The sequence below is a fragment of the Lycorma delicatula genome, chromosome 1, assembly GCF_047948215.1.
Source record: "Lycorma delicatula isolate Av1 chromosome 1, ASM4794821v1, whole genome shotgun sequence".
In the NCBI taxonomy this organism is placed as follows: domain Eukaryota; kingdom Metazoa; phylum Arthropoda; class Insecta; order Hemiptera; family Fulgoridae; genus Lycorma; species Lycorma delicatula.
The window spans coordinates 38,162,754-38,190,225 of NC_134455.1; positions in this window are offsets into that span (position 1 = coordinate 38,162,754).

The following is a 27,472-nucleotide window of genomic DNA, read 5'->3' on the forward strand; positions in this document are numbered from 1 at the left end:
TCACCAAATTTCAGAGAAGATTTGGATTGAAAATATTTAAATTTTCAAAATGATGCGAATCTTTGATATATGGGGTTGAATTGCTCATTAAGAGAGTTTAGGAAATATAAATTTCCTTATAAATGAGGATAATAAACTTCTGAAATTGTAAATGAAAGATTTTTGGTTAAGGGGGAATTATGTTGAATTTTTTTTTAATGGTAACATACGCATGCACGCGCATACTGAAATTATTATAAAGTCGGGTCAAGTTTGTAAAAATTTGAGAAAATTGACCGAAAAATCTCCCTCTACGGCCTGCAGATATTGATTCCAAAATTTAACATACAGATTGCCCCTTTTTTACGTATCTCTGTATAAAATTTCATCAACCAGCCAAAAAATTGACTGGATAATCATCTGTTTATCCAGTCAATTTTTTTTCAAATACGCCAAAGTATGTACATACCAACATACATATATGTCAAAGTATGTACGTACATTACTTCCCGCTGTTTTTGTCTTTTGGGATGGCTAGGTTGTTGGTACTGACAACCTGCTGTAGGATTAGGGATGTAAAAAAATGTTGACATTAAAAAATCTAAATGTATACTGATATAACAAAGAATAGTTAGAACAGTGAAAACTAAATTTTTTTAAAACATAAGATAAAACTTGAAATAAATACTTTTATGGTAAACTCGTTGAACTATAACAGTTTTAACTACATTTCTGATCGGGATACGATAAGAAATATTATTTATACAAAAGAGGAATATTGAGAGAACATCTTTATAGTGAACGATTAAATCGTAAAGCCATATAAAGGATAAAAGCCAACTAAGAAACATGCTTCTCCAATTAAGAAATTAAAATAAGTAAATTTTATCAGACTTTTAATAGTTTTAATCGATGTATTTTTAATTAGATGTATTTTCATAATCTGATTAAATGAAAAATATTTGGCACAGAAAAATTACTAATTTAAATTACATTAGTCTTTTGAATGTTTAATGCTCTCAGATCTAAGATTAAAAAAAAATAATATTATTTAAATAAATAAAAGAAAACTAATACTGCAAGATAAGTAAAATAGACGACTGCTTTTTGAATGCAAGCCATTCCCTTAAAACTCTTTTCTCCAGAAAAGCAGTTAGTCCCAAGTTATGTAAAACTTTAGCCGCATTTAAAGTTGCTAAAAACGTTTAGAGTTGTGTCATGTCTTTGCACTGGTTTTTGTTATCTTTAAGCTGAAATTTAACTTCTTATCGTAATGAATTTCTTCCCTATAGTCGTTTCGTTTCAAAAGACAGAATAAAGAAGGATCTAAATATTTCTATAAGATTAAGAACTTAAGGTTTCTCGGATAAAATTCATTTACGGTAGAAAGAGTAATCCTATAGAAATACAGTGGTTGTTCATATACTTCTAGAAGAAATTAGGCGACGAAATTTAAATAATAAATAAGGTAAGCGAAGGAAAAGTTACGCCGTGCTCTTGAAATCGGATTACAATTTGTGTTGTTCCGATTCTTTGCTTTCCAACTCGGTAAAATTCAAACAATATTTTAACCGTATCTACGATTTCCGTCCTTTTAATCATATTTTCATCTAAAAAATAAGTAATTTGAGATATCATATTTTAATCTGGACTATTTTATTAATATACATTTTAAACAATATATTAACGATCTGAGTTCAAAATATATTAAGTTTAAATATACTGATATTTGTTTTAAAAATTATTGCAAAGTCTAATTTAAAAATTATACACAGAAGTTTACAAAAAGCTATTCTAAATATAAAAAATATTTTAAGAAAAATATTATTTTATTATTATTTTTATCAATCTTAAAATCTATCTATATTAATAAAAAATGTAGTCTCCTGCGTTAAGCATCGACATTTAAGTGGAGAACTACGATGATAAAACTACGAGAGAACTTCTATTAAGAAAGTTATAAAATCTTCCTTCAGCTATTATTCAAAAGTATTGCTAAATTAATGATTAAATAAAATAAAATAAATAATTAACTAGCGCTATAATAAAGTATTATTTAAAGGGTTAAAATCTATAGTAAATCGTTTGTTTGTGTATATGAATCTCCAGACTGTAAAAATATAAGTCCTTAGCTATAAGAATACTTATATTTTTCTCATAAAGAGAGTAGTTTTTTGGGTTACTCCACCTAACGGCTGAACCTGTTTTATTATGAACACAGCCGGAAGGAAGATCGATAAGAAAATATACTGTTCTGTACTTCTTCCGCCACCTTTGATTTATTTTAACCAACAACGTGGAAACCACGTGCCACGATCATCAGGTCTGAAGCAGTTTCCAATGATTTCTCTAGGTTAAGCGTTCCAAAAAAAAAAAAATAAGAGCCTCAAAAAACTCTGGAGGCTGGGGTTGAATCGTGGCGACGATTAGGGCCCAGGGAGGTAGCCTTATTGCCTAGGGTGTTCTGGCTCCAGATAATGGGGTCGGGGCTCCCCGATGATGGCATTAGGGACCCTCAGGTGTGAGAGGAACGCGAGTGGGCAGCGGTGCGCGGAAGGCGTGCCGGCTGCAAGTAGGATACGGACGGGGAGGGTAGCCCCATAGCGGAGGAGTGGGTTGGCCGTCCGGAAGAGGTGGTTGGCCCGCTCTGACGAGGCTTTGGATCCCCGGCGGGAGATCCTCCGGCAGGAGGCAGATAAGGTGGGCAGAGACTGCTGCCACGATGCCACGACACTGCAACAAGGTGACCATGCTATGTCCTAACGGGTTGCCTTGGGGTGTTTAATAAGATAAAAAAAAAAGAAAAAAAAAAAAAGGTTAAGCGTTCCAAATTCTCGCTTACTGTTTTCTTATAATGTAGAAACCGATCGCACACAAACATCGCTTGTTTTGCGGTATCCTCCCACAATTATTACATTTCGCGGAGGATCGCAGCGTCCTCGCCTTACACGTATCCCTTAAATTCACCCGTGATCGATATGGAACTAGGTCAGTTTATACTCCAGTTCTCCCTGTCTGTGATACATCCGTCTCTGGAAGTCCGAGATCAACCTGTTGGTCCATCTGCCCCTCGTCGACTGATTCCGTCTCTCCTACTACCTGCAACAAACGATGCCTCCATATCCGCTTTACTTTCTCTTCCCCGTACATTTATGAAGATCCAGAGGTGCAAGTATGCCCACTATGCCAGCGGCATTAATTGAGATAATTCTGTACCCGCAGTGTAGCTATTTCCCACTGGGAGATACCACTGAGAATTATACTTACTCTTCCTCTTTCCAGCGCAACTGACGACCTAATTCTTTGTTGTTAGAAAGAAGAAGATGCTCCATTTATATTTTTCATTCTAACATTCATCAGCAATAATATGGAATTTTCAGTTGTTTTATTGTTCAGACAAAACTATTAACCGATTGAAAGAAAAAAAAATGAAGTTAAAAAATTAACATCTTGAGAGGTTTAACATTTTTATTTAATAAAAATATATACATCTGTGTATATGTTTGTTTGTGCGCGCTCGTGTGTATATGAACCAAATAAAGTTTTTATATAGCGATATAATTAGTATATTTTCACAAAATTATGTACAAGGAAACCTGTATATATCATCAGTATTTTGTAGACTTTATTTTCATTAAACATAAAAAACGTATTACTTTGTAAGTAAGTGCATATTTTTATTTAGTCTTTTGTAATTACATCCGTTAATTATGTTTCTCTTTTTTCAATTTTTATCATGTTGAGGATTACCGAAGGCTTACAATTGTACTTAATTTCTAGCATTTGTTATCGCGGTGACTGCCATCAACACTTCAGCCATTGATTAAAATTCATACATTATAGATTTTGTTACATTATTAAATAGGCTATCATGAAATTTGTAGTTTACTGTTACAATTAAAATCCTTATTTATCACCTCATATAGGTCTTAGCAGAATAAGGAATATGTAAACAAATTAAATTTAATATAACGTTAAAAATCTCAATCGATTCTTTATTTTTCATATATATGTGAACGCGTGCAAGATAATGAGTGAAAGTATATAGATTTTCGTTGACCGCTGTAATGGAATACACATCAAAAACTCATTCCCGTAAGGCCTGGAACGGATTCACTAAGTCCCTTAAAGTTGTTTTCAGTAGTAAAGCTACAACTGAAAACAAAGCATTAAAATTTCCTGAAATTTCAATTACACCCACTGGTCTATATATTTATCCGTTAATCATAACCGAAAGTATAGCTGCTTCCAACTTTAAACGAATGATAGGAGGATAGGATTCGGAAGTGAATTATTATTTAATTTCATGAAAACCAAGATCAATACACGCGTGCGACCTTAATTCTACATGATTAATATTACGGTTCAATATAAATGTAACGTTTCTGAAAGTTAGTATTTTTGAGTAGTTTAAATGTTTCGTTTTTTATTGCATAAAATTATTTTTTTTTTTAGATTTAGAATGAACAATTAAAAATAATGCATTAGACAAATTTTCTAAAAATCCTTTTTAATTTCAAGAGAATAAAGTTAAATTTAACTATAAGAAAAGCTGAGAGGAAGCTATAAGAGAATTATTGCGTTTTTGATTTCTTTAATTTACTATAAAGTAGTAAAAAGGAACAAGAAATACCCAAGTAACTTCACATATCAATGAGAAAATATGTAAGGTTTACAATGGAATCTTGAATGAATCACCTAGAAGACCAAAATGAATGTACCCTGTGGACTTATAACAAGATAACTGTATGCAACTTGTGCAGCTGTACAATCATAACTCGTTGAGATCGAGATACATTAAATGAATTCCTACGGGGATTTTCTAAACAAAAAGTATCGTACTAACAAATTATCATAGATTATAATTTAAAAAAGAAAAATTGTATCACTTTAATTGTGATTATTTAAAACTAGAAATTTTAAATGGAAAGTTTAGAAATCTCTTTACATAACTAGCTGTAGTTACAACTGTGTAAATTAATTTTTAATATTTTTTTTTTGGTTTATTTTTTATTGTTTTAATTTCTATTAACTATTTGTCAACTTTAATTACAGTAATGTTATGGAATGAAATTCTTTTTGAGAGCCGCTCAGCGAAAATAATAAATTTATACTTGCAAATTTAACTCTCTCTTAACTAATTTAATGCCCCTTTGTATGTTTATTTTTTGCAATTAACACAGTAATCGGTGTGCTCAGTGTAACCAGTAACACGCCGACTATGGTTTTGAGGCATTTTTCTATTCTTATATGCCTTGAGGAAATTAAAACAGTTTCTGATAAAAAGCATTATGAAATTTAATATGTTAATTATAGTTTAAAATATGGTATTTTGCTTTTAACTATATAAAAACATTATACTCATTTACATTTAAAAATATGATAATGTTCAAAATGACCTTGACCCACATTTATGATAGGTAAGCAAGGATTATCAGATTGAAATTTCCATGTAAAAATTCATCTTTACGTATTATCATCGAAACGGATCAGTCGATTATTTTCTTAAATTTTTTTATAAGAAAAAGATTATGCTTTTTTTTTTTTGTTAACTTTTCTTATTTTTTTTATACTTTACATAAAACTTTTCCCCTTGTTTTTTTTTTTTTTTTTAATTTGATTCTCCCAGTATGTTAGACCATGGAATCTGTCGTTAGTAAATATTTGTCCTCTTAGCATATTGTTGTTACTAATAATAAAAAACATATGTTTTAGAATTTTTTTGGAGTAGTATAATGCTACTTAATTTTGAGGCCGAAATAAAATGTTTATTAACCTAAAGACTTTGATTAATTTCAAAATAAATATTAGTAATAAAATAAGGTGTACATGTTACATACAGTAAATATTAATTTTGTGTTATATTGAATAATATAGCAATTTCTTTTATTTGAGAGGTTACGTTGAAACCATAGTAGGCAACAGGAATTTTTTGAATCACCAGAATTGTCATAATTTTGGTTGATTTTTTCCTATTTTTGCATTTTCTGTGTTCGTACAGCAGTGTATGCTTGTTCTTGTAAATTTATTTCTAAATGTTTCATTAATTAAAATTTTATTTGACTATAACTCTGAAACCGATGAAAATATCACTATGATATATCGTTGAAAAGCTCTCAATGAGAGCTTATTGTTGCAGTTAGTTTTGGATTTTGGGCTTTTTTGGACACTTTTGGTTTAGTCGATTGCAATCAAAAGGGGAAGTGCAAAATTATATGTTAAAACAGTCTTAAATCTAAAATTTCAACATCCTACGCCTAATCGTTTTGGAGTTATGCGAGAAAAATACGTTAATACATAACGTGACGTATGTATGTATGTTTTGATTGCTTCCCTTTTTGATTGCAATCGAAATTAAAATTCAAATTTTAATTAATAAATTGTTTGGATCTTAAAGGTTTGGCGAATCGGTTCGAATCAATATTTTTTTTTTAACTTTTTTCAGACAATATCTGTTTTTTTAACGTTTTTTAAATTATTTTTTAATTATTATTTTTTTTAAATTTAAATATATTGATTTAATAATTATTAACTCGTGATTGTAAAAACAATTGCAATAGATAATACAATAAAAAAATGAAAAAAAAATATTAGCGAAATAAAATTTTACGTACTTTTAAAAATGTGCAAATGTAATTTAATAGGCATTACTTATGTGTATGTGTAATAGATTTGGTGAAACATCTGATTATTTAACATCAATTGAGAATCGTATTATTTTTGGATTTTAAAAATTGTATATTTATTTTAAAAAAAAATCATTTTATTTAATTATTTGACAAAAATATAATTCATTTTAGAATTGTATTAAATTTAAAGTGATTGCTGAAAATCCTTTCTCAATTGTGCGTATTGTGCACAAGATTTCTGGTATGTCGTATAAATAAAAGTTAATAATAATTAACTATTCCGTTTAGTAAACTTCTGTATACCGTTTGCAAATATTAATTTTGACCTTACTGTGTAGAATAATCAGTTTTTATTAATGGATTATTTGATAAACAATCAATTTTACCAGTAATCAAGGAAATTTTACTGCAACCTATTATTTCAGGTAAGATTATTGAATTAATAATTGTATAAATATTTGATGTTAATAAAAACTAATATTTTAGCAACTGTGTAACTGTCCACTTTTATTAAAGAGTTGGAGGGTAGTATCATACTTTCAAATGAAATAAGTTTAAATGAAGTGCAGCAAAAATGTGTATATGTAATTTAATAAACGTAGAAGGAAATAATGTGGTGTCCACATCAGATTTTTTTATTACAGTATCCAATAATTGTCCATATTTCTTATTCTCTACTTTAGATCCGCCATCAGAACAGTTCAAAAAATTTTGTTTACAGAAGAAATAAGATATTATAATTGAAATAAATGAATAAATATAATGCAAAATAGCATGATATAAAATTAACGATTAATTATTCAACCCATTCAAATTCATATTAATAAACTTTACACAATATTTTTTAACAATTTCAGTTGTTACAGTTATAAGATCAATTTTAAAAGAAATTACACATTCAGTGTAACACATACTGAAGTAAAACATTCTCATTTACATTAAACTAACGCGACATTGTTATTTTACATTACTACTAAATAATACATTTACACTACGCTTGCAATCGTATTTGTGTAAATGAAATATTTTATATATACTATAAGAAAGAATCCCAATTGAAAAGAAAAAATAACTGCTTTACACAAATACAATCAATGCAGGGTAAATATTTATTAATAATCAGTAAAAATTTAAAAAGTATATTATATGAATTTTCACTACTCGTAACTCGTAACTTTCTCATATAATGAGAAAAATTTAAGGATAATTAATAAATACTTTACCTACTTATATATGAAAATCTCTCATTAAACTTTAGTTTGCAAACAACATATCTATTACTTTTACGTCTTGTTTTATTATCAAATTATGATTGTTTATCTACTACTGAGAATAACCGCTGAATGCAAGAATTTTTCAAAGAAAATTTACAAAAGTAATCTTCTTCGTAAATCATCCCGTTTTACACCCCCCCCCCCCAAAAAAAAAATAATTAGATAAACATCAACCTCACGATCCAAAGAAAACCTAAAGTGTTTTAGCAATATTCATCTTCGTAACTGGTGATAGGATTTTTTACTGCCAGTATAACTTTGTCAGCGAGTACCAATTCCAGATTTTATATAATCTTAAAAGGTAGATGAAATTAAAAGATGTCTAAACCCACTGAAAAATATCCAACCTTATTTTCCATTTCATTATTTTCTGTTCTACAGCCAAAGTAATAGTGTTTAGTACATAATTTCTTCTTCTACTGCATTAATACAATTATATAAAAATAACTTCAGGTCGATTCGGGTATATTTTTACAAAAGGCATGAACACGGATGATCATGTTTCTTCTTACTCTGTCAAACATATGATTGTTATTTAACAAAAATAGGTTTTAAAAAGCCCGCATTTAAGTGCCAGGAAAAAAAGTTTGGATGAGCAAAAAATTATAAAAATTTCTCTTTTTTTGGTACGGAAAAAAAAACCTCAATCAATTCATCATCTAGGTAGACAAAGTAGGTTTGCCCAGCAGAGATGCGTCCTGAAGGGCAGCCATAGCAGAAGCGGATGAAGAGCTTCTACACAACCTCTCCTTTTTAAAACTTACAAGTAGAGTAAAATAAACCAGCAATTGCAACTCCTCCGGAAAAGGGGACGCATTGCTCCCTCCATATAGTTAGTGCCCCGTTGTGGCGTATTCCTGCTAGCCTATAAGCAATAGCACCGAAAGGACTTCAGTGGACGGTCTCAAGGGGAATTACGTCGGGAGGACAGGTTTCATAAGCCTAGCCTTCCGCGGTCGGCCCATAAAATGGGTTCGATAACGCTTGTTTAACAACGGACTGGAATGCTATTAAATCCGTCCTTAAAATACTAAATAATAATAAACAAAACTTGAAAAAAAGTAGATCCGAGATTAAAAATAACCCTTTTAAAACCAAGCCCGATTAGACTGATCCAGCAGCAAGGGACTCTGTCCAGGTTCTGCGATTTGTAGGGAGAAATAAACTCCCGCCAACTTTGCACTCCATTCCATTCCAAAGTAGGTCTCTCAATATTTTTTTTCTCGAATTGTTTTGATTTTTAAAATGTCCCCAGATTAAAGATACCATAGGGCTGTGTAAAATAAATTTCCCTCTTCAACACATTCAATAGCAGTTGCCTAATAAATAAATGTCTGAAATTTAAGATATTTAAAGTAGGCCATTCGTTTATTAAGTTTTATATGATAATTATTTTCCTCGCTTAAATAGATAAAATTTTTTTTTCGTAAAAATGCTTCAATAATATTGAATGATTTTTAACGTGGATATCGGATATTGAGACGTTTAGATCATTAAATATATTGCTTATCAACTAGTAATTTCCTATATTGAAACATTAGTATCATGCTATCAATTGTAGGAATTAAAATTACCTAGATATTATTCAGTCTAAATATGAATATGTTGATATAATTTAGTATATTCCTCCGCGTAAAAAATGCAACAGTATTAATTTCACTCTTATTTTTTATGATTCTATGGACAAGATGTTTATTTTAATAAACCCCGAGGCAAGGTTAAAACAGCTTTTACTTGACGACAGTTCAATTCAAGCTGAATTGTACATTTAACAAAAATATAATATTTATTAGGTATACGATATATTAATTTATTTGGTCCATATTGCAACCCTAAATTAATTTTTTTTTCCGTAGAATCCGGTATAAGTTTATACAGTAATGCTGAATAGACAAATATCATTGTTTAAGTAAAAATAATTATCGAATAACTACATCAAGAATAGGAGAATTAAAAAAAAAATTCAAATTATATTCTTAATTTCTCAATAACGGCAAGAGCGAATCAGCATCTGCAACAATATTTCAAATATTTTTTTGAAAATAATACTAAAATATATTTTATGAGTAGAACTAGGGAGTTCAGAAATAAAGCCTTGCGATTTTTTTAATTCACATTAATTTACGTATAAAGAAAATAAAAAAATTCTTAATTTAGCATAGTTTAAATAAATTACTTTAATTAAAAGGGCCATATAGTAAATTATACGGAAATACCTTACCAACCATTATTTTAAAAGGCGATATACATACCACCTTATTTAGACAATTTATTGCTAAAAGAATAAAATTGTAAATTATATATATATATATATATACACACACACACATACTCGATGGCTGAAAAGTAACTCACACCCCAATCTTATTTTTTTTTTTTAACAAAGATAACTGGATACTTATGCGGTATTCATTGGAATATTTCGATACGAAACACACTGTTTTATTTTTGCTGTGGCGAGGGATGGGAAGCAACTTAAAGAATTCCAAGGGACCAATAAGAATTTGATAAGTCATTTTAAAGAACGCAATGAGATGAGAAAAATGATGCAGTAAAATTTTGATCGCCCAGTCCAAAACGACCGCAGTATGATTGTTTCAGGAATTTAATACTACAATTTTTCCTCAATTTTAATTTTTTGTTTTCTGAGGTATCCCCAATTCTTTATTTAGAAATATTCTCCGATAGGAGAGGCTAACTCAGGAAGTTCCAATTTAGAGTATTCGGCCTTCAGAGTAGTCGGGTTGTAGGAGCGGGTAAAAATTTTAAATATGTCTTACGGTCATGGGATATCTTGTTTTAAAGTTTTATGCCAGATGAGCCAAATGGTATCAAGAAAATTAAATTCTGAAATTTAAACCAAAATGGCGACCACAATGTCATTACTTAAAGATTAAATATGTCATTAATTACAGATTGAAAAGATTAATTATTCAAACTCTCCAACTGTGTTAGTGCATTAATTTGGATGAAGTTTTGTTTTTCCTTGGTAAGCTTAATTAACTTAAATTTTATTTTTTTGGCATCAGTCATTTGACTGGTTTGATGCAGCTCTCCAAGATTCCCCATCTAGTGCTAGTCGTTTCATTTCAGTATACCCTCTACATCCTACATCCCTAACAATTTGTTTTACATATTCCAAACGTGGCCTGCCTACACAATTTTTTCCTTCTACCTGTCCTTCCAATATTAAAGCGACTATTCCAGGATGCCTTAGTACGTGGCCTATAAGTCTGTCTCTTCTTTTAACTATATTTTTCCAAATGCTTCTTTCATCATCTATTTGCCGCTTCATTTGTCACTTTATCCACCCATCTGATTTTTAACATTCTTCTATAGCACCGCATTTCAAAAACGTCTAATCTTTTCTTCTCAGATACTCCGATCGTCCAAGTTTCACTTCCATATAAAGCGACACTCCAAACATACACTTTCAAAAATCTTTTCCTGACATTTAAATTAATTTTTGACTTTAAATTAACAAGGTAAAAAAAAGTCAAAAAATTAAAGTAATCAAAACTTAAAAAAAGAAATAATAATTTAGATTAAATCGTTTATCCTGACTTGGAAATTGGATTTTGTTTACAACTTAGTTAAAAAACCATAATCTACGAAAAAAATCTTGGATAAAAACAATTTTTTTTAATTCAAGAAAGAATAGAAATAGTATTTTTATTTGGGTAAATAAAAACATACAAAGGAACAGATAATGAATTTATCGCGCGGCATTCTAGTCATACAATCTCGAAGATAGCAGTCACAGATTTCAAAGAAACAATAACGCACTGGTAGCGTTTTATATGATAAAGAACGTAGCTGACCCAGTACAGATGAACTTATAGAAAAAGAAATATTAACAGAAGATTCAGTTAATAACCAACAAATGTCATCAGCGATTGCACGAAATAATAATTTACCTAGGTAGTCACTGGTAAAGATATTAAAAATTAGATTAATACCATCCATACAAGATTCAATTAGTTTAAGAACTTATTGAAGACAACAATAAGGAATATTTCTTGCTTCAACAAATTGTTCACTGATGAATTCTCATTTTTATATGTGGCTACGAATAGATATAACAGTAGGTACTGGTAACAAGAACACCCTCATTGGTATTGTGAAAGTCATATTCAGTATCCAGAGCGGTTAAATGTATGGGCTGGAATGATAGGTGACACACATTTTTGACCACTTGTCATTAATAGCAACCTAGATTGTGGTATGCACTTTGCTTTCCTAAACGAGCAGATAATTCAGCTCTCAACAATTTGATTGAGATAGATCAAAAACAACCTTTATTTATAGAAAATATGTATTCTTCCAGTAATATGGTGCTCTTCCGCACTTCGCTCGCAACGTAAAAAACTAGTTGAACCATCAATTTCCAAATCGTTGAATAGGTCGACATGGTAGTATTAAGTGGCTTGCCCGGTCACCTTACCTCATTACTTTAATTTCTTCCTGTGGAGGCATTAAGAATCAACTGTTTATGGCTTACAGCTAAATTCTCTCAAAGAATTAAGGGAACGAAGTGAGACCGAATTTAAAATGATTTCAGCCGAAAATTTTCAAAACTTGAAAGAAGCTTTCGAGCAGCGTCCGTATTACTTTATGGAGAAACAGGGAGGGTAGTTTAAGTATTTAATATGAGGTGACAAGCATAGCATTTTTAACTAAAATAATTCTATAAAGTTGTATTTTTAATTCATGAGATTACAGGACTTAAAAATTAACAAAAAACATACAATTAATTAATTACACGTGAAAAACTACTTAAATTTCTAACTGTTATTTACTTAAATAAAAATTTTTAAGATTGTAAGTTTAATTAAAAGAAGTATTAATAAAATGTAAATAAAATCTTTATGCAATTTTTAAACGTAATGGTACCGTTAAAATTGTTTAACTTTTGTAGTCGCCTTTCGGGTTTATGTAGTCGGAATTTAATTTTTTGGTGGCATATTGCTTTTCTTACAAAGACCTTTAAAATCACATATTTGTCCCGTTTAAAATTTTTGACTTTTCCTGCCCCTCAATCCAATGAAAGCCGAATACTCTAAATTGGAGCTTCCTGAATTAGATTTTCTTATTGGAGAAAATTTCTTAAGACAGAATCAGGATATCTCAAATAAAAAAATAATTAAAGGGGAGCATACGACCGTAGTTCTAGTTATCTGAAACAAACACTTTTTTGGTCGACATTTTGAATTCGGCGATCAGAATTTAGTTTTAATTGTATCACTTTTCTCGTTTGCCTTATAAAATAATACATCCATTGACCACTGGTTTCAATTGAAATTCTTAAGTTGCCCTCGGCCCAACGCTACTAAAATATCAAAAAGCGTGAAAAATACAGTCATTAAAGTAGTCCCTCAGAACAAGGAAGATTGCCGCAAACCTCAACCAATTATCTTAATTACAAATAAATTGTGAGTATAATTACTTTTCAGCCACCCGATATATATGCAGTTTTTTTTTGTCTTCAGTCATTTGACTAGTTTGATGCAGCTCTCCAAGATTCCCTATCTAGTGCTAGTCGTTTCATTTCAGTATACATCCTACATCCCTAACAATTTGTTTTACATATTCCAAACGTGGCCTGCCTACACAATATTTTCCCTTCTACCTGTCCTTCCAATATTAAAGCGACTATTCCAGGATGCCTTAGTATGTGGCCTATAAGTCTGTCTCTTCTTTTAACATATATGCAGTATACATTCAAAATACTTTTTCCGTCCTAAATATGATTACTATTATTTATGAAACAATTGAACATTCGTCTGTCATATCATTATTATTTTTTATATATATATATTCCTCTAATCGCTTGAAGCGATGACAAATTGATTGGTTAATTGTTATTGTAAGAGATATACATATACGGCAGGAAGTGTGAGACGCGGAAATCGAAGTATATAAAAAGAAGTATAGAATGGTATTTTTACAATACTTACTTATTGTTCGGTAGTTACCGTGACGTCACGTTTTGTTGTTCTGCTATCTCGTTGCAATGCAATTTTGTTATTGTTTTTATGATATTTTGTTATTGGTTGTAATTAGTAAAGGATTAATAAAATTCCGTTTATATTATTATCCTTAATTTTGACCAGCTTACGGTACAGAAGTGGGTTTGATACTTTCAACCGGAAGTATAGTTTCAATCGGTCACGTGATTTGTGATAGCACTATCACTATCATATTAAATATCACTACAAATAATAAACTGTGATCCCCTGTCGGATATGATATGTCTCGGTTTGCTATAGTGTCGGAAATAATATTTTTAATTATCGAACCTTTTGTTTTGTTCTTGTTTATTTTCATGCGATAGTTCTTGCGTAGGACTTCATCTATGCCGTTCATTGTTTCTTCTAAATCCTTTTTATTCTCGGCTAGAATTACTATATCATCAGAAAATCGTAGCATCTTTATCTTTTCACCTTGTACTGTTACTCCGAATCTAAATTGTTCTTTAACATCATTAAGTGTTTGTTCCATATTATTACATAAGTTTTTAATATAATGCTATAATTCTATTTAAAATTAGAGATTATTATTGCTAACCCTTCTAAAATATGGGTGTAGACTACGATGTTTTATCATTTGTGCGTTAAGTAATATAATCAAATTAAATGACTTTCTACTAATTTGCTTTAGTAACATACTAAACATAAATATAAACGTAAAGTTTACCTCTGCATGCATGATGTAATCTCATAATCTGCTGGAAATTTCCAGTCAGATATGACTAAAGTGTGTATCTATTCTTGAATACATAATTGAAGCAGTTTACAGGAAAATTGATTTAACATAAGATAATAATTAATCGGAGATAATTCCACCGAAAATTATCAAGATACAAAGAAAAACTATATTAAAGATAAAAATAAATAAAGGGATTTTAGAGTAATTAATGCTAGAACATTAGGTAATTTTAGTAGTATTATTATATTATTAAGATTTACATTCTTAATCTTAATTCCATGATCCTTCAATCAAAAACTTGTTACGAAATTATATAAACTCTTTCTATTTCATTAACCGGTGTAGTTACTGATTTTTTGTTGTGAAAAAACCATCGCCTTTATTTATTGTCAACAGTCATTTTACATGGTCCCTTAAACATTGTAAGTTTTATTATTCCGAATTTAAAAAAAAAATCTTATTAAAAATTCTATTAACAAGACATTAAGAGATGATAATTCTGGTTTGGATTTTCACTAGATAGGTTTGTTTCGAAGTGTTATTATGTGAATGGTGTAATTTCATTTTTTTTTTAAATATCGAGAAAATTTGTTAATGAAAATAACACAGACTATAAAAGTCTAATCAAATATTTTACAGATTTATATGTAGAAGTTGCCAAAAAATAAAAAGTAATAAAATAGAATGAAAGTAATTAAATGCAAATTTTATCTTCGTATTTATATCGGTTTTACAATAGAGGTGGCAAACAATATTTTCAGATAATGTCCTCAGTATTGAACAGGAAAAGGCAAAAGTTTTTTTTTTTTAAGGAGAGGGTAAGAGCAACGCAGAGAGAGGATAGATATGAAATAAGAAAAAAAAGATGAATAAGAAAAAAGGGGTAAGCAAGGGGTGATGTGAGGATATGTAGAGGATGGTAGAATAGCAGAAAAAATGATAAAAATGGAAAAACGGGACGGGTGGAAATGAGGGGAAGAGCTGTTGGTTCTGGACGGGGAACAACAGAAAATCGAAGGTTCACAAAAGACTTGGACCGAGTCCAGTGGATGCTGTCGCCTGAAAATGATGACTTCCATTTTTACTTCTCTTTTTTTCTTCCTATCACGCAGGCATAAATTTATATGACAATAGAATAAAGTGTTTCTAATAAATAAAATTCAATTCTAAACACAAAGCTTCTACTAGCAGTGTGGGTTAAATAAAAACCTACAGTAGCTTATGGAGTGTGAGTTAAAGTACGATAGTAACTTATTAAACAAATCTGCCTGTTTTATTTCACAGAAAGACAAAAGGACAAATTATTAGCAGTTACAAAAAATTTAAAATGGTTTTTAATTCATATTAATAATAGCTTTTGCAATTAAAAAATGAAGAATAACATTTTTTTTTCAGTTATTGTGAAAATATAGCATGAAATTTGATTACTTTTTTAGTTCGTTATAACAACTGTAAATGATATATGCGAAAAATACATCATTAATTTATGATTTGAGATCTTTTAATTGAGTGTACCGACTACTCTTTTTTTATTTCTATTCTGTTTCAAGTATGCAATCCGATATTGGTTTTTTTTTGTATTCAGTCATTTGACTGGTTTGATGCAGCTCTCCAAGATTCCCTATCTAGCGTTAGTCGTTTCATTTCAGGAAACCCTCTACATCCTACATCCCTAACAATTTGTTTTACATATTCCAAACGTGGCCTGCCTACACAATTTTTTCCTTCTACCTGTCCTTCCAATATTAAAGCGACTATCCCAGGATGCCTTAGTATGTGGCCTATAAATCTGTCTCTTCTTTTAACTATATTTTTCCAAATGCTTCTTTCTTCATCTATTTGCCGCAGTACCTCTTCATTTGTCACTTTATCCACCTATCTGATTTTTAACATTCTCCTATAGCACCGCATTTCAAAAGCTTCTAATCTTTTCTTCTCAGATACTCCGATCGTCCAAGTTTCACTTCCAAATAAAGCGACACTCCAAACATATACTTTCAAAAATCTTTTCCCGATATTGGACAAAAGCAAAATTTATGTTTAAAATTTTATATGTCTGAAAGATCACTTAAATTAAAGATGCAAAAATGATTTACATTATAAATGTTTTCTATTTGACTGCATAATTGTTATTATTGTGTTTTGAATATTGTATTTTTAATTTATATGTGGGTGTTCTTTTGTGACTTTATGTGATATTGTGTGGCATACAAAGGTTTTGTAACTGTTCTGTTGCACAATTATAAAATAAAATAAAATAAAAAAAAATAAAAAAATAAATAAATAAAAGTGCAATAGCATTACAAAACAGAAGGAAATTTTTGACATATTCAGAATAAATCATTTACTAGGACGTTAACCAGTTTTGGAAAATATGCTTATTAATATTGAATGGACACCGAAAAGAAATTTGTAATCCACGGAAACAAAGTTTATAATAACGCACTAAATAATTCATGACAATTTTAATAAATTCAATAAGAGCTTCGTTTTCTTTTTCTGTTTTAAAATTATTGCTTGGATATAGATTGGAAGTAGATGTATATCTCATATTCATGGTTACATAATACTTTTTTTTAAAAGCTTACTTTATAAAAAGTAGAAAAAAATTATTCCAAGGAAATTAAAATTTCTTAAAAAAATACCATTTAAATAATATTTTCTGAATGGGGAATAAAAAAGGAAAAAAGATAATATTCCTTATTTATCTTTATAAATTACAAATATATGTTTTGACTGGAACCTTTTTGATAAGAACCAAAATAGAATGCAAATCTACTTTAACAATTCTGTAACAGTAAATTGTAAAAATATGTCACTAAATAACATTTAAATATTTATTTCATGTACTAAGAAAAGTTAACAACTTACCCTGAAACCATTGAACAGATTTAATTTTTAGTGGAGCTAACACAATACAGATATTAGTAACTGATAATATCAGAGAACACTAGTATCTAATCAGTCACAACATAATTGAAATATTTATGTTACATTACATAAAATCGCCTGTTCAATGCCGCGTGTAAATTTTAAGTGGAATAAAATAGTGGAGTGCCAAAAATATATGGCTTATTTAAGTCATTTGTTATGGCTAGGTTTCAGGAAGCGGTTTTACGCAAGAGATTTGTTCCTAGATTACATTGTTTAGTTATTAATGCGTCCTTTGCAAGCCAAAATTCATTGGGTGACACCGTTGATAGTATGACTTATACAGCATTTATGTTTGGGTAAATCTCTCTCGTTGAATTATATGTCTGTATAGCATATACTCATTGACATCCAAATCAAAAAAATTTATTTTTTGAGACATTCAAAGTTTATGTGGAATTATTCATACCCAGCAAACTTAAATTTTTTATACGTAAATGTATTTATAATATTATATTAGGAAAATGCACAGGCAAAAGTAACACTTAAATGTTTCGTTCCTTTGTTATTTGTTAACAGTGTTTAGTATATCAACAATTACAACTGATCGACAATTATCATCATATGCATTGTTAGCGAAATTAGAGTCATATTAGTACAAACTTTTTCAACAAAAATAATTCGAGTAAGTTTTCATCAGCTAATTTTCTAATTTCATTGAAATTAGAAAAGGCCGTATTCTGTTAGGGTAGACATATTGTACGTAGATATCTTTGCCTTGCTTATTTTGATTCTGAATATTTTTTTCTATATCAGTTCTATGAGTATATGTACATATATATATTTATACACAAACATATACATATATATACACACGCGCGCGCGCTCGCGCACATACATTTATATTTTTCACCTAATAATTGTTAGAATAAATACGTTAAACATTATGAAATAAATGTATAAAACATTAAAAATCATAAAAAAGGTGTACTGAAACAAAAATAATCGTACAAAAACCATATTTATTAATCTATTATAAAATTTATCTAATTTTTCCCCGCAAAAAAAAAATTTCAACTGTCCAAAAGAAAGATTATAGACAGCCTTTTTTCAATGTAATAATCTTCAAAAAAAATGAATCCTGCTATTTCGGCTCTGTAAATATAAGAAACTTTTGCATGTGTTTTAACAACTCGATTGTGATTTGTACTTAATCTTGTAATTTTAACAATGGGATGAAAAAATGTCGCAATGGAAAAGAGTAATTTCAATTAAAACGGACGGGAATTATTACTGACCACGACTGGATGGAAAGAGTATATTAGCTCTACGTAAACGTGGAATTCAGAAGAGGCATTAAACTTGAACAATTACGAGTATAGCTATGATTATTTTAATAAAAAATATTATTTTTTCTTTGCGATAATTTTTCCAACTTGTTATCCAGTAACATTATCTACTTAACGCTACATGGTATTGGTAAAACATACAATTCATGAAATAAAGGAAAAAATACATTCATTCTAAAATAGACATTTTTTGAAAGCTGGCCGTCATTTGTTATTTAAAAACCTAAGAGAAGAACACATCTTAAATGAACTAAGAAACAAAGTTTCTAATAATTTATTTACGAGTTGAATTTCACTGAGTCAAAAATAAAGACAAATCGAGTATAGTTTTGTATAATTTATATTAATGCCAACATAATTTTTTTTTAATAAACTCTTCAACGCAAAGCAGAACTCTCTGGCTTAATAAGAAAAAAAAACTCTCTATATTACGTCTATTGAAATGATTACTCTACATTGTTTTTACTTTTTTTACCAGCAGCACATGACGGTCGTGAGAAAAAGTAAAGAAATAACTTTGGTAGGGTAGGTTCAATAAGTAATTATTCATTTACTTATCACTTATACATTTCTTATCTAATTTGGAATTATAATGCTCTTATTGGTGAATTTTTGTTTCCACAACGGTACAAACACACACACACACACACACACACCTACGTACGGTTGCAACACTCCTTCCCTGTGCGTACGCATACACACATGCACGTACAATTTATACGCATTGTATGAAACAAATGTAATATATATAGACAGATATATTTTCATGGTATAGGTTCTAAATTCACTAGCATCAATAAATTTACAGAAATTAATAATTCAGAAAATTACTTGTATTTGTGTAAAAAAACATGACGCAATATTTCACTTCGATTGTTGTGTTTTTAGGATGCCTTTCATTTATAAATATTAAACAGTTTCATGTACGGTAGATGAATAATAAACATCTCAGTATTGATCAATATAAAATAATATTGAGAATGGAGTATGAAAAATAATTCCTTCTAAAAAATTGACGAACTCATGGTTTGTACCTAGAAGAGAATAAATACACATTAGATACGTTTAACGTACTTACTGATATCATTTCTATGGTATTAATATTAAACTTATTTTTTTGTTATTTAGTTTATCATAAAAAAATTTTACTGAAAAGAACTATATATGATTTATTTAAAACCAAAAAAAAAAAAAACTCAAATATCAAAATTTTGCTTAGAAAATGAATATATTAGTTATTAGTAAAGATATAGGTTGAAAATATGAATAAACCTTGTTAAACATCTATTTTATTAGTGTTAAACTAAATCTTAATATTCAATATTTTTTGTGCTAATATTTTTATTTTAAAATGTTTAGTAATATAATACAGAGATCTGTATCGTATTTTTCTCCTTTATATAAAAAATAAAATTATTTCTTTATTATAAGAGTAAATAATTTATAATAATATATTTTCATTGTTATTTACACTTCTGCGTGTGTGCGTGCGTGCATGTTTGCACACACATAATTATATTTATTGTTTGAAGTTATTACTTTTGATAGTTAAAATAGCAATTATTTTTAATTCTATTTTACTTATTCTAACTCGCTGTAATTACCGTTTTATTTTATAGTTGCGTATGAGATAGAAAAATAATGTAAGATAATATGAAAATCTCAACAACAAAAAAAAAATCTTGCGCACAGTGCGCAAGAAGACCTAGTTTTCGTTTCCGGTGCTCTCATTATTTTGCAGACATAAATGCACTGAGTACAACGCACGACATACGTTCAATTATAAAGTAGACCTTAACGTGACCATCATTAAAGCGTATGAAAGGTACACTGATACACAGTTTACATATCTTCAAATTGAGGTTAAGTTGTCTGTTTCAATTTTAAATTGAGAGTAACTCAAGATAGACTCAAACAATCATTATCATATTTTCACACGCCCAACTTCAAATAGACTACGACAGCATAACTAAATTTCAGTGAAATAGATTTAGTAATATTGAAGATTTTCAACCCACAGATTTTATACATAGACCTATATATTTATATATAGAAAGGAAATTGTATTGGTATTCCTTAAATGAATTCGTATTCCTCAAACGTCAAAAGATAAAGAAAATTCACATTCAACCGACAATCTCAACGTGCGATCAAAAGTAATACCTTATTTTTCTTCAACACGTAGCTAAAAAAAAACAAACAAATATATACACACACACACACATACACACACACACAGAATGAGTAAGGGGGAAAGGGAAATAATTTGGGAAATGATTATAGAGCTTGAATGTGGAAACCAGTTCATGCAAAGATATGATTTTGTTATCAAGTTAAGTTTAGCAAAAACTTTCGCCAGGATTGCAATCTCTCTGTGAAATAAGGTAATACAAGATTTTTAAGGCATTAAATAAAAGATAAACTTGATGACTTCTTATGTTTTTTGACCAGAAAATTCGAGTAAAACAGTTTCCACAATTGAACTCTCGTAGTGCTCTATCATGATATCTAACTTAAAACAGAAAAATTCGGTGACGAAAAGCTCGTTTGTTTTTTGAAATAGAATAACTTTGTTGATTAATAAATGGTAAATTTCATTATCAAAATTTGTGAAGAATTTAATTTAAAAAAAACACTTATATATTAGTTTATGAAACACAAAAAACAATCACCTTTTATTATTAAAAACAAAACAGAAAAAACTTAACAAAATTGGTTATCAATTTTGAAGACTTAAGAACAGCTATTTTGAATGATATTATTTATAATAAGTTATTTTTATAATCTTAGAATGGTACACATCCTAACGCTTATGTTTCATTTGAAAGTCAATCGGTACATGATGATGAAAGTGGAAATATTCTTCAGGTGGTACAGCTTAGTCCTACAAGAAGAGAAGAATTTTTCTCCGACTCAACAATCCGCAAAGTACAGTAGTATGGAGGACATTAAATGCTCACGCACTACGTCCATATCATGTTTAGAAAGTTCACTTCCGACACGGTGGCCATTCCAGATGACTGCAGGTTTTTTAATGGGTTAACAGTAATTACCGCTTAATTTCGTTCATACTGTTTTCCAATGAAGTTACTCGTAATAGCATAAACAATTCACGAATTGACAACGGTGGTCAAAAAAACCCACATGTTTTAGTTGAATCAAATCTCCGGCAACGATTTTCGGTGAACTTTTGGTGTGGCATGATCGTCAACCAAGCCCCTTTCATACTAAAGCACGTGTCACAGGGAAAAATAATCCGTAATTTATACACCGTCAATCTCTTACAGTGCTTAAAAACTTTTCATTGCGAAACAAATTGAAGTATACAATCGACTCGAGGGGGAACCAGCACATTTCACAAATGAAATAGACAATTCTTATATGAAAAATTTACCGATAAATGGATTGGACGTAGAAAGCCGTTAAATTGCCCACCTATATCAGCATATAAACTCCCTCACATTACTGTTTATGGGGATGGATGATGTGCGAAGTATACAAGTAAAAATAGATACACGAGATGAACTGATGACTCTCTTCTCAATGCCCTCATCAAGGAACGCAAAAATATTAGCTTAGCGACAAAAAATGTAAGTAAATACGAGCTGAAGAGTGCATCGATGTAAATGGTGGAATTTTCAAACATTTATTGTTAATTATTTGTTATTTATAAACGTTTTTAGCGAAATAAATTTAGGGCTTTAAAAATTAAAATACTTTTAACCTGCATAAAAAATCCTCAGTGTGTATTTAATGTAATTATTTAAAATAAAAATTTGAATTTTTTTTGTTGTTTTTGATAAGCATTATTACTTCAGATTGATACGAATTAAATTTTTTCAACCTTCGATAAAAAAAATGTACACATTTATTAATCAGCTAACAAATTTCATGTACTTAAAACATGTTTTTTGTCACCGAATGTTTCTTTTATACTTCATTATTATATTTCATGTAAAATACGGGAGATACAGTTCTGGGACCTAATTTATTCGATTTTTCAGGTCAGAAAACATATAAAAATCAAGTTTACCCTTTATGTAACGCATAAAAATTTTAATATGACTTCACCCCACGGAGGAGCTAGAATCTGGGTGAAATTTTTCGTTACCTGTAACTTAATAACAGGAGTTTTCAGACGTATATAGAATCAGTTCCCAAATTATTTCCGTTTTCTCATGAATCGCTCTGTAAAGATTTATATCAGGGCAATATTACGGCATATTAAACAGAACCCTTACCCGAAAAGATTTGTAGATTGATGTCTTTTTACAACACGTTGATACTTATAACAATTACAGTAAATAGTTGGTTTTTATAATTATTTATTTAATATTGTCAACAGAATTTTTTATTGTTAAAATTAAATAATGTATGGATTGTTGATATTAGTGATAGTTTCCTTGCTATTTACGATATCAACAGAAAAATAACCAAAATAAATATTTTATTACATTATTTTATGTTACAATTTTAGTGATACTATTAAAACTGCGTTCATTCTTAAAGACAAAGTAGTTATTGCATTTTTTAATCAGAGTTTCATATTTGAATACTGGAATTATTCTAATATTAATACAGTTATTATCAATTGTTACTTTTACTATTCCGTAAAATCTTCCCTGTTATAAATAGCATAGAAGAAGATTTACAGAATAATGAAGTAATCACAATCTATTCAGAACAACAACCGATTTAAATTAAATATATTTATTCGCTTCACATACCCAAAAATTGCAAAATTTTTAAAACATGGAAACTTCCAAATCATATATTTCACTGTAGCGTAATACATGACGTTCTGTAGGATAAGAAAAAATAAATTTCTAATAAGACAGAGGTAACATAAACGTGTATCATATACATGGGACTAGTAAATAGTGATCATCGGAACAAATTAAGGAATTAATAAAAATTTAATACTTTTAATAATTCAAAAATTGCATTGATAAAATTACAATAACAACTAATATCTTACTAATTTAACAATATTTCCAATTCACTAAACAAAACAATTATTCTCTTTTTTACATCAACAAAAACATTATAATAATTACTCTTGACCGATTACCGTGTAACATGTTAGCTGTGATATTTTTTTAGATGATAATCTAGACATATTCTCAACGAAGAGTAAATTTATCTTAAAATGTTTTTAAAATATGGAAAATTCAAACTCATATATTCCAATATAACGTTATACATAACGTTCTGTAAGGTAAGATAAAAGTAAACCTCAAATAACATAGAAGTAATATAAACCTGAAACCAATTCCAGAAATAAACCGTTGTATTTATCTACTTGTGTACACTGTTTGCACCGATTAAGATTCCATTAAAAACTATGATTAAACGATACATTATAATCGACTTCTTCTTTAAGGTTAGCAGTTTATCGAGCAGATGTGCATTTTATTTCTTAACGGTACATCAATTAGCAAACTATTTTAGCAACATTTTCTTAAAAAAATCAAATAAAACAAAGCTTCTAAAGAATAAGGGTGAGATAATGGGGCCAATTAAACATATTTTAAAAAGATTACCTTTAATGTTACTGTGGTTACTATCTAAGTAATTACCTTCTGTCTCAATACGATAAAGATATAACGAGAACCTATGTTGGTTCTCCTTTATACTTAACAATTATAGTAAGTATAAGTTGATTTTTAAAGATAATAATTGCAATTAACAACAATTAGGGAAAATTAATGAAAGACTGGTGACTTATTTCACTTTCAGTGAAATAAACGAAACTTTATAAATACAGAAGCCCAGAGAAATGACAAGGAACGGTTTGGTCTAACGTTGCCTGAAAATTATATGTAAAATTAGTTTATTAGAAAGTAAAGTTTTTTAAAAAGCCTTTACTAAACAGGATTCACGGAGTTGAAAATTTTTTTATCAGTAATCAAAGAGACGAATTTAAAATTATATTTAAAACTAAAATTGTACACGGGAGCAGTGTTAAATAGCTTTTAGTTTTTAAATTAAAATTTTTTAATTTTTTTAATTCGTAAAACGATATATCTTATTTTACCCATAGAGTATTAAATGATTATCCCTTCTTAAATTTTGTCAATGTAAAAAATATTTCTTTGATTTGTTGAAGGTAAAAAGATTTTCTTTTTAATGAATAAAATTAATCAACGTTTTTACACTATTTAGTGCATGATCACGTTTTGACCAACAATATGAGTAAAATTTTATGAGTTCTACTTTTTAACTATCCCGCTTTTTGCTAAAATCATCTAGAACCATAACTGTTAGTGTTTAGCTGAAAGTAAATATAAAAAAACAAATAAAAAGTACGTAGTTTTAGAATTGTTTTTTTTTTAAATTTAGCATATTGTTTGCCTACATGTTATAAAATCTCACATTTTTTGTCGACTTTTTTTGAGATATTTCAATTTGAAATTTTTTTTAACTATCATTCACCAAAATTCTTTTATTTATTATTTATTTTATACCTAAAGCATCGTCCTATACGCTTTAGAATCTGTAAAAATATTAAAACTCTTATTAGAACTCAATATTAATTAAAATTAAAGTGTAGAAAGGTAAATCATTCTAGCTTATTGTATGTGAAGTTTAGGAACATGTGTAATTTCCTGAATCGAATTGAAAGGAAGGAAATGAAAAGTAAATAAATGTAAATTGAGAAGTAAAGTGAATTCAATTCTTTTACAATACAAAGAAAATATATACTGTAAAACCGACTATAAACAGGTGGTAACTTCAAATGAATTTATATAATAAGAATGAAACAGAAGTGTTGGTTTTTATCATTTAAATTATAAATGTATTTTAGAACTATATCACGTGAGAAACTCAGCCTGCCCTAATACGTAGATGTAAAAGAAACTTTTGAATATCTGGCTAAACTATAAAATCGTTACCGCATTTGTAATTGATAATCAGCTCAAAACATCAAATCCATCATATAATATTGTTATTTTTTTCCTATAAGACGGTTTACAGAAATTATCATAACGTTAGTTTCTGACATGCTCCATTAACAACTCTTTAATAAAGATAATTTTTATTTTCTAATATTGGGAATTTTTTTCTTTGTCAAGTTTTAATTGGTAGCCCATTAGCCATAAAATTTCAAGAGGTAGTTGCTAACTGGATTCTGTCTCAAGCAGTTCGTTATTTTGTGGTAAATATCGCATTAAAATTAACTCCACCTGATGATATCTAACTTCAATATGCATTTTTACTTCCGTATACGAAATAAAGGAAGTATTGTGATCGCGAAAAATTTTGGTTTTCAGATTTAAATGAAAATATCCATTTTGAACATCTCTGAATCCATTTTGACTAGTTTCGGCGTGACGTGTGTCCGTACATATGTATCTCGCATAACTCAAAAATGATTAGCCGTAGAATGTTGAAATTTTGTCTTTAGGACTGTTGTAATATCTAGTCGTGCATCTTCCCTTTTGATTGCAGTCGACTGACCGAAAGTGTCCAAAAAAACTGGATATTGGACTTATTTTTAACTGCAGTAATAAACTCTCGTTGAGAGGTTTTCAACGATATATCATACGTAAGTGATACTTATTTTCATTGGTTTCAGAGTTATAGCCAAATCAAATTGTAATTAATGAAATATTTTGATATTACAACGGGAAGGCAAATCGGTTCGAATCCAACTTCTTCCTTTTTTTAAAATTAAAATATATTGATTTATTAATAATTTTTACCCTCTGTAAAAAAAAAAAAAAAAAACATTAAATAAAAACAATAAAAAAAAATGAAACGCAATCAGAAGTTATTAGTGAAATAAAATTTTATGTACTTTTCATTTAAAAAGTGTATACTCCTGTGTAGTTTAATAGGCGTACAAGGAAGTCATGTGGTGACCACATCAGTTTTTTTTATATTTAAGAAGTATTGATTGACTAAAAAAAAACTTGAAATAATATCAAAGTAAAAAAATAGTAAAATAACAAACTAAAATTTATGTATGTTGAAATCATGACAGCTATCCTGTGCGTTTAGAAATACGTGTAACTTACATGTATTATTAAACATCGCGTACGCATTCATTCAATTTTTATTTATAATCACTTATCTCGTATGTAGATATGTGTATTATATATGTCGTAAGATATGTATATATTTTATATGTTACAAACGTACAATCGAAAAATATTGAAAACAAGTTTAAATTTTAGCTCTTTTTGTGGTATTATAGGATCAAAAAGTAAATCAACAGAAATAATAATCAAATTTTAACAAAAATTATCTTTCAATCAAATTATTAAAAAAAAAACAAGCTTTTATATCTCTCAAGAAAAAAACTTCCATCATGCTACTAGTTTGGATAGTGTAATTGCATTAAAAAGTTGGTGTGACTTTGATTCTCAAAAGAAAATCATTCTTTGACAAAAGAGAATGCTGTGTTTTGAATGAGTTTGTCTAAATTTTTAAGAATTATTACGCGTTTTTCATTTTCATTTCAGTGTCATAGTCCAAATGATTACTATATATAAGGGTTTGTTGACAAGTTCTACTTTAAAATTTCTTAGTAACCGGTTTTTTCTTTAATCCGAAAGTTACCGAATAAAGCAACTTTAATATACAGGAAATACCTTATGAGCTCATCAATACGTAACTTATTTGTCTTTAAAATATTTAAATGAAACTAAAATAGTTT